Genomic DNA, 14,020 nt, shown 5'->3' with positions numbered 1-14,020 from the left:
CGAATCCCGAGTTGACAAGGTACAAATCTGTCGTTCTGCCCCTGAACAGGCAGTTAACCCACTGTTCCCAGGCCGCCATTGAAAATAATAATTTGTTCCTAAGTGACTTGCCTAGTAAAATAAAGGTAAAAAATAATATATATTTTTTTAAATGCAACCGCTGTGTCTGATTTCAAAAGACCTTACGGAATAAGCAAACAATGCAATAATCTGAGACTGCGCTCAGAAAAATAGCAAAAATAGCCGCCATGTTGGCGTCAACATAAACAAGAAATTACATGATAAATATTCCCTTACCTTTGATGACCTTCATCAGAAAGCACTCCCAGGAATCCCAGGTCCACAATAAATGTTTGTTTTGTTTGATAATGTCCGTTATTTATGTCCAAATACCTCCTTTTGTTAGCGCGTTACGCCGGACAAAAAAATTCTAAAAAGTTATATTACAGGTCGAAGAAACATTTCAAACTAAGTACAGAATCAATCATTAGGATGTTTTTAACATATAGCTTCAATAAAGTTCCAACCGGAGTATTCCTTTGTCTTCATGATCAATGGAATACAAGTGGATACCATGAGGAATGCGCATGATCAGAAATTGGCTGACTGCCAGACACCTGATACATTCTGCTCTCATTCAGTCCCACAACACAGTAGAAGTCTCATTCAAATTTCTATAGATATTTGACATCTAGTGGAAGCCCTAGGAAGTGCAACAACATTCATATCCCAAGGGGATTTCAATGGGAACTGTGGTGAATAAATACCAAGCTCAGATTTCTCACTTCCTGTTTTGATTTCCCCTCAGGATTTTAACTGCCATATGAGTTCTGTTATACTCACAGACATCATTCAAACAGTTTTAGAAACTTTAGAGTGTTTTCTATCCAATACTAATAATAATATGCATATATTTAGCAACTGAGACTGAGGAGCAGGCCGTTTACTTTGAGCAACTTATTCATCCAAGCTACTCAATACTGCCCCAGCCATAAGAAGTTAAGAGATATCTATAGAGAGAGAGAGGGACGTACCACTAGTCCAGCAGTGGGGTTATGTTAAGAGATATCTATAGAGAGAGGGACGTACCACTAGTCCAGCAGTGGGGTTATGTTAAGAGATATCTATAGAGAGAGAGAGGGAGGTACCACTAGTCCAGCAGTGGGGTTATGTTAAGAGATATCTATAGAGAGAGAGGGGGACGTACCACTAGTCCAGCAGTGGGGTTAAGAGATATCTATAGAGAGAGAGAGGGACGTACCACTTGTCCAGTGGTGGGGTTCTTGTGGGCGTAGGGAGGTCCTCTAATGTGGTTCCACATCTGACCTGAAGTCATGATCAGGCAGAAACACTAGAGAGAACGCAAACCGTTGACAATGACTCAACACTTATTCATCCATAACTTTGATTCTCAGCTACATAATGAACCAGTGTGTTCCTACCAGAGCAGAGAAGGCCCAGACGTTCTTGTTGTAGAGGAATTCCAGGTTGTTTCTGCGGAGGTAAGCCAGTCCTCCTATCACTGCCAGCAGGAATCCCAGCATCAACGGCCCCGCATAGTTAGGAGGACGGATCACACGGATCTACACAGAGAGAGACACACACACAAGAGATTGACACACACACATACATATTGTATTGCCTTACCTTCCTAATCTTACTACTGTCATGACGTTGGCCTGGGGGTAGGAAATTAACTATATTCTGGTAATCCGACCAATGGAACATATGCGGTGGTACTTATTGAATATGATGTCAGTTTAGTTGTCATCTGAGACATTCTCATCAATGATAAGATGACAAACTTTACAGTGGAAAGTCTACACATCAGAGTTATCGGATTCACATGGAATTGTTGTTCAATTTAAATGTTTGAATATGAAATTATTCATGATGGGATGAAATGTGATTTAAGCTTCTAAAATGTGAGATTTGGGTTTTCATAAGGTAGGGCTCTGCTCAATCAGTGGCCCGCCCTGTGAAGGGACATGAGCTATAAAACTTTTCAAACACGCCCTCCTCTCCCTTCCTATATAATCCCTTGACGACAATATAACCTCCTGTTCCGAGGACGTGAGGACAATGGTCCGATGTCAGAATGGTTCAGATAATAACTACAGAACGAAGCCAACATCAGCGTGAGCTATGGTTGCGAATGGTATGAACTTTGAACTCTTATTCACTACAGAAGTGATACCTACTAGCCGTTGAGTTAGCAACAGCCGCGGCAAACGAGGGTTAGGAAGGAACAGACAGAGTATCCCGTCTATCACACAACGACGTTACTACAACGTATCCAATTGACAATCAGAGACCTTCTTCAAAGGACTCGGTTGGGCAACATGGCCTTCCATCTACCACCAACCTACTGAAGCGCAGCTCAGATTAAATATTTATTGTATTTTCCTTTTCCAAATTGGCGGTAATTTAGAATGCATAAGATACTGTATTTACGTTAGCACAGCTTCACCCTTTGTTTTTCAGTCTTTCCGCTCTTTCACTTTCACCCAGCCCCTTTACTTTTGTGTAACAAGCTGTCATATCTTCTCCGCCCGCTAGGACGTTTTCCTTTATGACGTAATTTGTAATCAAGTTATGATTAATTATGTGTATGTGTAATTCTGTGTGATTAGTTAGGTATTTAGTAAATAAATAATTAAACCCAATTTTGCATTGCTGATTCAACTTGTTGGCCAAGGTTCGTGCAGATAACTAAGAATTTACAACTTTCTTATGAGACTGAATCAAGATGACGATTAATACTGACTGCTATTGATGTCAAATATTACTAGTTCTTTAAGGGTTTATTCGGAAGATAACAGCTCTATAAATATTATTTTGTGGTGCCAGACTCTCTAGTTAATTACATTTACATGATTAGCTCAATCAGGTAATATTAATTACGGAGAAATTATTTTATAGAATAGCATGTCAAATCACTTAATCCGGCATAGCCAAAGACACGACACTACATTTGCACACACTGTATATAGATTTATTTTCTATTGTGTTATTGACTGTACGTTTGTTTATCCAATGTGTAACTCTGCGTTGTTGTTTTTGTCGCACTGCTTTGCTTTATCTTGGCCAGATCACAGTTGTAAATGAGAACTTGTTCTCAACTGGCCAACCTGGTTAATTAAAGTTGAAATAAAAACAAATTTAAAAAATACACACCTGATCACCCACATCTACTCAGATAAACACAGACTAATACATTACGCAAATACCTAGCGTGAGAGGTGAAAGGTAAAGAGGTGAGAGGTCAGGAGGGGCTACCTGTACGTCAGTGCGGTCCCCGACCCAGCGGGCCAGTTGTTCTGCAGCGAAGCCTCTGACCTGCAGCTCATAGGAGTCAGACTTCTTAGGCTTCCCTTTAGCAGGAAATGGATGAAGGAGGGAGCCGAGTTCATATTCAACTGGGAGACAAATAACACAGATAAATAAATACTACTATATACACAAATATACACAAATAACACAGATAAATAAATACTACTATATACACAAATAAAACAGATATATAACTAGTACTATATACACAAATAAGATATGTAACTACAACTATATACACAAATAACAGATATATAACTACTACTATATTCATATACACTACATATAAAACTACTACTATATTCATATACACTACATATAAAACTACTACTATATTCATATACACTACATATATAACTACTACTATATTCATATATAACTACTACTATATTCATATATAACTACTACTATATTCATATACACTACATATATAACTACTACTATATTCATATACACTACATATATAACTACTACTATATTCATATACACTACATATATAACTACTACTATATTCATATACACTACATATATAACTACTACTATATTCATATATAACTACTACTATATTCATATAAACTACATATATAACTACTACTATATTCATATACACTACATATATAACTACTATATTCATATACACTACATATATAACTACTACTATATTCATATATAACTACTACTATATTCATATACACTACATATATAACTACTACTATATTCATATATAACTACATATATAACTACTATATTCATATACACTACATATATAACTACTACTATATTCATATACACTACATATATAACTACTATATTCATATACACTACATATATAACTACTATATTCATATACACTACATATATAACTACTACTATATTCACATACATTACATATATAACTACTACTATATTCATATACACTACATATATAACTACTACTATATTCATATATAACTACTACTATATTCATATACACTACATATATAACTACTACTATATTCATATATAACTACATATATAACTACTATATTCATATACACTACATATAAAACTACTACTATATTCATATACACTACATATATAACTACTATATTCATATACACTACATATATAACTACTACTATATTCATATACACTACATATATAACTACTACTATATTCATATACACTACATATATAACTACTACTATATTCATATATAACTACTACTATATTCATATACACTACATATATAACTACTACTATATTCATATACACTACATATATAACTACTACTATATTCATATATAACTACTACTATATTCATATACACTACATATATAACTACTACTATATTCATATACACTACATATATAACTACTACTATATTCATATATAACTACTACTATATTCATATACACTACATATATAACTACTATATTCATATACACTACATATATAACTACTACTATATTCATATACACTACATATATAACTACTACTATATTCATATACACTACATATATAACTACTACTATATTCATATACACTACATATATAACTACTACTATATTCATATATAACTACTACTATATTCATATACACTACATATATAACTACTACTATATTCATATACACTACATATATAACTACTACTATATTCATACATAACTACTACTATATTCATATATAACTCCTACTATATTCATATATAACTACTACTATATTCATATATAACTACTACTATATTCATATATAACTCCTACTATATTCATATATAACTACTACTATATTCATATACACTACATATATAACTACTACTATATTCATATACACTACATATATAACTACTATATTCGCATACACTACAGATTTTACTACTACTATATTCATATACACGACATACACTGCTCAAAAAAATAAAGGGAACACTAAAATAACACATCCTAGATCTGAATGAATGAAATATTCTTATTAAATACTTTTTCTTTACATAGTTGAATGTGCTGACAACAAAATCACACAAAAATTATCAATGGAAATCAAATTTATCAACCCATGGAGGTCTGGATTTGGAGTCACTCAAAATTAAAGTGGAAAACCACACTACAGGCTGATCCAACTTTGATGTAATGTCCTTAAAACAAGTCAAAATGAGGCTCAGTAGTGTGTGTGGCCTCCACGTGCCTGTATGACCTCCCTACAACGCCTGGGCATGCTCCTGATGAGGTGGCGGATGGTCTCCTGAGGGATCTCCTCCCAGACCTGGACTAAAGCATCCGCCAACTCCTGGACAGTCTGTGGTGCAACGTGGCGTTGGTGGATGGAGCGAGACATGATGTCCCAGATGTGCACAATTAGATTCAGCTCTGGGGAACGAGTGGGCCAGTCCATAGCATCAATGCCTTCCTCTTGCAGGAATTGCTGACACACTCTAGCCACATGAGGTTTAGCATTGTCTTGCATTAGACGGAACCCAGGGCTAACCGCACCAGCATATGGTCTCACAAGGGGTCTGAGGATCTCATCTCGGTACCTAATGGCAGTCAGGCTACCTCTGGCGAGCACATGGAGGGCTGTGCGGCCCCCAAAGAAATGCCACCCCACACCATGACTGACTCACCGCCAAACCGGTCATGCTGGAGGATGTTGCAGGCAGCAGAACGTTCTCCACGGCGTCTCCAGACTGTCACGTCTGTCACATGTGCTCAGTGTGAACCTGCTTTCATCTGTGAAGGGCCCAGGGCACCAGTGGCAAACGCCAAGCGTCCTGCACGGTGTTGGGCTGTAAGCACAACCCCACCTGTGGACGTCGGGCCCTCATGCCACCCTCATGGAGTCTGTTTCTGTGTTCCCTTTATTTGTTTGAGCAGTGTATATAACTACTACTATTTCATACATACTACATATATACACTACTACTATATTAATGTAGTATATGTGAATATAGTAGTAGTTAAATATGTAGTATATATGGATATAGTAGTATTTAAATCTGTAGTATATATGAATATAGTAGTATATGAATATAGTAGGAGTTCAAACTTTAGTATATATGAATATAGTAGGAGTTATATATGTAGTGTATATGAATGTAGTAGTAGTTATATATGTAGTATATATGAATATAGTAGTAGTTATACAGTGGGGCAAAAAGTATTTAGTCAGCCACCAATTGTGCAAGTTCTCCCACTTAAAAGATGAGAGAGGCCTGTAATTTTCATCATTTCATAATTTTCCACCATTATTTGCAAATTACAAATGTAAAAATCCTACAATGTGATTTTATGGATTTTTTTTCTCATTTTGTCTGTCATAGTTGAAGTGTACCTATGATGAAAATTACAGGCCTCTCTCATCTTTTAAGTGGGAGAACTTGCACAATTGGTGGCTGACTAAATACTTTTTGCCCCACTGTATAACTACTACTATATTCATATATACTACATATAAAACTACGACTATATTATTATATAACTACTACTATATTCATATAAAACTATGACTATATTATTATATAACTACTACTATATTCATACACACTACTGAGTTGATATGCACCAGTTAAAGCAGTGTTCCAGAAGGTTCATGTTGTAATGATCCAGTCAGGTAGAGTCACCAGACAGAGCTGCTGTCAAGTGTAGTTTCACTTAAAGAACGTGAGCTGTCGAGATCAGGCTGGTTTACCGATGCCATCCGTTAGGCTCTAATGGACAGCTTAAAGCCTGGCTCTAAATAACACATGAAGGGTGAAATGAACTAAAAGAGATAGAAGAGTTATACCATCTGAAAGACGTCAGATCCTTCATCAAAGTCGACGGTAGCGAAGAAGACCTTGTTGGTGAAGGCACTGGAGTAACGCCAGGAATTAGCTAGGATCTGGTACTCCTCGTCAGCCTGTCTGTAGAGGGGTGGACACACACAGTACGTCAAATACCTTTCAATATTTCAGATAGCAATGATTTAGTGTGTCAGAACAATGGAACTAATAGACAAGTCACAAAAGTCTGGCGTACTGGGCGTACCACAAAGGCATATTAGGACATGCATTTGCCCCATCCATGTGTAAAACTAACATGTGACCCCTTACTGGCAGACTACACACAGTCTCTGTTAATGACTGGCAGACTACACACAGTCTCTGTTACTGACTGGCAGACTACACACAGTCTCTGTTACTGACTGGCAGACTAGACACAGTCTCTGTTACTGACTGGCAGACTAGACACAGTCTCTGTTACTGACTGGCAGACTACAAATTGTCTCTGTTACGGACCGGCAGACTACACACAGTCTCTGTTACTGACTGGCAGACTACACACAGTCTCTGTTACTGACTGGCTGACTACACACAGTCTCTGTTACTGACTGACAGACTAGACAGTCTCTGTTACTGACTGGCAGACTACACACAGTCTCTGTTACTGACTGGCAGACTACACAGTCTCTGTTACTGACTGGCAGACTAGACACAGTCTCTGTTACTGACTGGCAGACTACAAATTGTCTCTGTTACGGACCGGCAGACTACAAATTGTCTCTGTTATGGACCGGCAGACTACACACAGTCTCTGTTACTGACTGGCAGACTACAAATTGTCTCTGTTACGGACCGGCAGACTACACACAGTCTCTGTTACTGACTGGCAGACTACACACAGTCTCTGTTACTGACTGGCAGACTACACACAGTCTCTGTTACTGACTGGCAGACTACACACAGTCTCTGTTACTGACTGGCAGACTACACACAGTCTCTGTTACTGACTGGCAGACTACACACAGTCTCTGTTACTGACCGGCAGACTACAAATTGTCTCTGTTACTGACCGGCAGACTACAAATTGTCTCTGTTACGGACCGGCAGACTACAAATTGTCTCTGTTATGGACCGGCAGACTACAAATTGTCTCTGTTACTGACTGGCAGACTACAAATTGTCTCTGTTATGGACCGGCAGACTACAAATTGTCTCTGTTACTGACCGGCAGACTACAAATTGTCTCTGTTATGGACTGGCAGACTACAAATTGTCTCTGTTACTGACCGGCAGACTACAAATTGTCTCTGTTACTGACTGGCAGACTACAAATTGTCTCTGTTACTGACCGGCAGACTACAAATTGTCTCTGTTACTGACTGGCAGACGGTTTGTTTGAATTATTTTTTGGCTCCATAAAGTAATCCAACAATGTGTACGCTGTCATCTTGTCTATTTCAAGTCTTCTCTCATTGATCGAGACAGGTGAGTATCATGACATGTGACACCCACCTGTCACCCCAATTCAAATGAAACCCCTGCACTGAAGACAGACATTTTATGAGACTCATGTTTGCACGAATCGTGGACAAATACAGTATCGCCAAGGTTGGTAGAAAATTCCCTCCACTACACCAAACTGTACCCACCCTGTAACTCCCAGTAATGGATACCAAACACCTTTGATTAAATCACATTATCTGGTGTAACAATTTGTAGATAAGTTACTTGCAGACGCCACACTGTCTCTGTGGCTGCAGGGCGGTGAACATGATGACCACAGAGTAGTTCCTGGGAGGAGCCTTCACAAAGCGACGAAACTTCTCCCCCGTTCATACGGATCACAGCTCTCTTCCCTGTCCAGTCCATAAGCTGACTCACCTTCTCAGAGAGCAGGGTCTGGAGGGAGAAAAGGGGAAGAGGGGTTAGAGGTCAGAGTCGTATAGCGACCTGGTCCATCAGCTGGCCCACCTTCTCAGAGAGCAGGGTCTGGAGGGAGAAAAGGGAAGAGGGGTTAGAGGTCAGAGTCGTATAGCGACCTGGTCCATCAGCTGGCCCACCTACTCAGACAGCAGGGTCTGGAGGGAGAGAGAAGAGGGCAAAGAGGTTAGGGTTTACAGGTCAGGGTGTTATACCGGCCCACCCACTCAGACAGCAGGGTCTGGAAGGAGAGAGAAGAGGGGTTAGAGATCAGGGTCTTAATACCAGCCCAGTCCATCAACTGGCCCACCCTCTCAGAGAACAAGTCTCTAGTGTATCTACCTAGCTCGAGACGAAAGAGGGCACCTTCCTCACCCGGAAGTGCTAACAACGTTTAGGAATGATGCGGATTATAGCTGCAGGAAGGGTCAAAGTTCGAGACCATGTAGAAGATAGACACGGCAATATGTGACGTGTTAGTTATTTCAATGAGCTAGATACTTATATATGAAGCATACTGACGATGCAAACTAGCTAGGTAACCGGTTCCTTCCTAAAAGTTCATGGCTAGCTAGCTAAACCTATCTCTCCTAGACCCATGAGCTAACGTTAGCCTGCTAGCTAGTGTAATGATTATGACACCGTGCGCTGAGAATAAAATACCTCCTTTTTCTTCTGTCCGGTTGAAGGGATTCCATAGAAACTCAACATCAACAACAACGAATACAAAACTTTTAGATACATTTTAATCATCTTTCACAGAGGCGCTTCCGTCAATCGACTGACCACGGATTGAAGGATTCTCTGTAACATTCCGATTGGTCGATTTTCCGCCTCAAGAGCCAATGGCGTGATAGGGGCAGAGACTGTAAAGAAAGCGAGACACCCTACTTCCGATTTTTTCTGATTGGGGTGGGGCATCTCCTTATTGTAATGCTTGTTTTCAGTATTTGATGAGGCTTGTTTACGTCAACCACCTGTATTAAATGCTATGCTACTAGCCTCATATACCATGAATATGCATAGCCATCTCGAGACAATTCCGATATAAAGTGTTTTTTTTTTCAAAGTTGCCGGGATGTCACGTGTCCTACTTATATTAGTACAATCATAAAAACTTAAGCCTTACAAAACTTCTATTCGATCAAAAAAACCTCACGTAGCAAATAAGCCATTCATTTTTTGTTGGTTAAATTAAACACTTTTATTGACCTCCAAACATAAACTTCTTGCTTGGTGGGGGAGAGATTCCACACAGATTTCATGCTAAATTGGGCCTCTCTTCCTCTTCTCTGCTGTAATGCAGGAACCGTGAGCTCATGAGGGAAAGCATGCTCACAGGACATAAATAAATGCTCACAATTATTTTCAATGGTAAACGGGGAGTAAACTATCTTATTTATCCACCATCTTTGAAAATGAGTCTTGGGTGTATGAAGTAAGATTTGGGGTGCATTCAAAATGAGTACTGTTTTTAAACGTTTCAAATAGTTCACTCTGAAACGTTAAAAACAAAGATTTGAGACAAGTTAAATGAACAGCAAACCAACAAGGGTTTAAGGAGAAGACACAGGTCATCACGTTTTATAACATCACATGTTCAGTTCTTCTACATCCGTGTCACTTTGAAAATATTAAATTAATTAACATCAGAATGTGGTATTGGCATTGGTGTATCTTTGTGTAATAAATCAATCCATCTTTATTCAAATAGTGGACAATCTAAATGAGTTATCGCCATTGCGGTAATGACCAGAATAAAAAACACTTTCCTATTTTGACACATTCACAGACTTTTCTTGAAGGTGGAACCCTCTTGGAACCTACCAAACCCTGTTTCATGTCATATTCTGTTCCACTGTCACTTCCTTTTTACACTGTCACTTCCTGTTCTACAGCATGCGTCAAACTCATAACAGGGAAGGCCGAGTGTCTGCGGGTTTTCGCTCCTTCCTTGTATTTGATTCATGAAATAAGGTCACTATTTAGTAAGGAACTCCCCACAAATGGTTGTCTAGTGCTTAATTGAAAGATTTGAAACCTGCAGACACCAAGCCCTCCGAGGAATGAGTTTGACACCCTTGTTCTACACTGACTTCACAGTTCTTGGGTGACTCGATGTCTAAAAATGTTGTAAAACTCCAAAATTGGTAATGTTGTTCAGTGTGATGTTAATGAGGCGATACTGTGAGACAGCTGTTGTGTACAACCATAGAGTACTTAGTCCTATATACATTTATATAGCTTTATTAATCTGACCCGCTATGTAAATAACGTTTATATAGCTTTATTAATCTGACCTGCTATGTACATAACATTTAGATAGCTTTATTAATCTGACCTGCTATGTACATAACATTTAGATATCTTTATTAATCTGACCTGCTATGTACATAACATTTAGATATCTTTATTAATCTGTCCTGCTATGTACATAACATTTAGATATCTTTATTAATCTGACCTGCTATGTACATAACATTTAGATATCTTTATTAATCTGACCTGTTATGTACATAACATTTAGATATCTTTATTAATCTGTCCTGCTATGTACATAACATTTAGATATCTTTATTAATCTGACCTGTTATGTACATAACATTTAGATATCTTTATTAATCTGACCTGCTATGTACATAACATTTAGATATCTTTATTAATCTGACCTGCTATGTACATAACATTTAGATATCTTTATTAATCTGACCTGTTATGTACATAACATTTAGATATCTTTATTAATCTGTCCTGCTATGTACATAACATTTAGATATCTTTATTAATCTGACCTGTTATGTACATAACATTTAGATATCTTTATTAATCTGACCTGCTATGTACATAACATTTAGATATCTTTATTAATCTGACCTGTTATGTACATAACATTTAGATATCTTTATTAATCTGACCTGCTATGTACGTAACATTTAGATATCTTTATTAATCTGACCTGCTATGCACATAACATTTAGATATCTTTATTAATCTGACCTGCTATGTACGTAACATTTAGATATCTTTATTAATCTGACCTGCTATGTACGTAACATTTAGATATCTTTATTAATCTGACCTGTTATGTACATAACATTTAGATATCTTTATTAATCTGACCTGCTATGTACGTAACATTTAGATATCTTTATTAATCTGACCTGCTATGTACATAACGTTTATCGTTCTCAACTAACATCAAGGCGGTGGCCCGTTCCTAAAAAAAAAAAATTAAAAAAAATATGCCATTTAGCGGACGCTTTTATCCAAAGCGACTTACAGTCATGTGTGCATACATTCTACGTATGGGTGGTCCCGGGAATCGAACCCACTACCCTGGCGTTACAAGCGCCATGCTCTACCAACTGAGCTACAGAAGGACCAGAAGGTTCATGCTCTACAACATCCGCAGAGTACGACCCTGCCTCACACAGGAAGCGGCGCAGGTCCTAATTCAGGCACTTGTCATCTCCCCGTCTGGATTACTGCAACTCGCTGTTGGCTGGGCTCCCTGCCTGTGCCATTAAAACCCTACAACTCATCCAGAACGCCGCAGCCCGTCTGGTGTTCAACCTTCCCAAGTTCTCTCACGTCACCCCGCTCCTCCGCTCTCTCCACTGGCTTCCAGTTGAAGCTCGCATCCGCTACAAGACCATGGTGCTTGCCTACGGAGCTGTGAGGGGAACGGCACCTCAGTACCTCCAGGCTCTGATCAGGCCCTACACCCAAACAAGGGCACTGCGTTCATCCACCTCTGGCCTGCTCGCCTCCCTACCACTGAGGAAGTACAGTTCCCGCTCAGCCCAGTCAAAACTGTTCGCTGCTTTGGCCCCCCAACGGTGGAACAAACTCCCTCACGACGCCAGGACAGTGGAGTCAATCACCACCTTCCGGAGACACCTGAAACCCCACCTCTTTAAGGAATACCTAGAATAGGATAAGTAATCCTTCTCACCCCCCTAAAAGATTTAGATGCACTATTGTAAAGTGGCTGTTCCACTGGATGTCATAAGGTGAATGCACCAATTTGTAAATCGCTCTGGATAAGAGCGTCTGCTAAATGACTTAAATGTAATGTAAATGTAAATGTTTAGATACCTTTATTAATCTGACCTGCTATGTACATAACATTTAGATATCTTTATTAATCTGACCCGCTATGTACATAACATTTAGATATCTTTATTAATCTGACCTGCTATGTACATAACATTTATATAGCTTTATTAATCTGACCTGCTATGTACATAACATTTAGATATCTTTATTAATCTGACCTGCTATGTACATAACATTTAGATAGCTTTATTAATCTGACCTGCTATGTACATAACATTTAGATAGATTTATTAATCTGACCTGCTATGTACATAACATTTAGATAGCTTTATTAATCTGACCTGCTATGTACATAACATTTAGATATCTTTATTAATCTGACCTGCTATGTACATAACATTTAGATAGCTTTATTAATCTGACCTGCTATGTACAAATCAAATCAAATCAAATCAAATCAAATGGTATTTGTCACATACACATGGTTAGCAGATGTTAATGCGAGTGTGTAGCGAAAATGCTTGTGCTTCTAGTTCCGACAATGCAGTGATAACCAACAAGTAATCTAACTAACAATTCCAAAACTACTGTCTTATACACAGTGTAAGGGGATAAAGAATATGTACATAAGGATATATCAATGAGTGATGGTACAGAGCAGCATACAGTAGATGGTATCGAGTACAGTATATACATATGAGATGAGTATGTAGACAAAGTAAACAAAGTGGCATAGTTAAAGTGGCTAGTGATACATGTATTACATAAGGATGCAGTCGATGATGTAGAGTACAGTATATACGTATGCATATGAGATGAATAATGTAGGTAAGTAACATTATATAAGGTAGCATTGTTTAAAGTGGCTAGTGATATATTTACATCATTTCCCATCAATTCCCATTATTAAAGTGGCTGGAGTTGGGTCAGTGTCAATGACAGTGTGTTGGCAGCAGCCACTCAATGTTAGTG

At 38.2% G+C, this 14,020-nt stretch overlaps 1 pseudogene; it reads right to left on the bottom strand.

The window, feature by feature from the left end:
* LOC127923393 (magnesium transporter protein 1-like) overlaps positions 1–9,813 on the bottom strand; it is a 29,763-nt pseudogene extending 19,950 nt beyond the window's left edge.
* Between the last annotated feature and the right edge of the window lie 4,207 nt (positions 9,814–14,020).

Source organism: Oncorhynchus keta, unplaced genomic scaffold, assembly GCF_023373465.1.
Source record: "Oncorhynchus keta strain PuntledgeMale-10-30-2019 unplaced genomic scaffold, Oket_V2 Un_contig_29524_pilon_pilon, whole genome shotgun sequence".
In the NCBI taxonomy this organism is placed as follows: Eukaryota; Metazoa; Chordata; class Actinopteri; order Salmoniformes; family Salmonidae; genus Oncorhynchus; species Oncorhynchus keta.
This window is presented reverse-complemented; position numbering and strand designations above follow the sequence as displayed.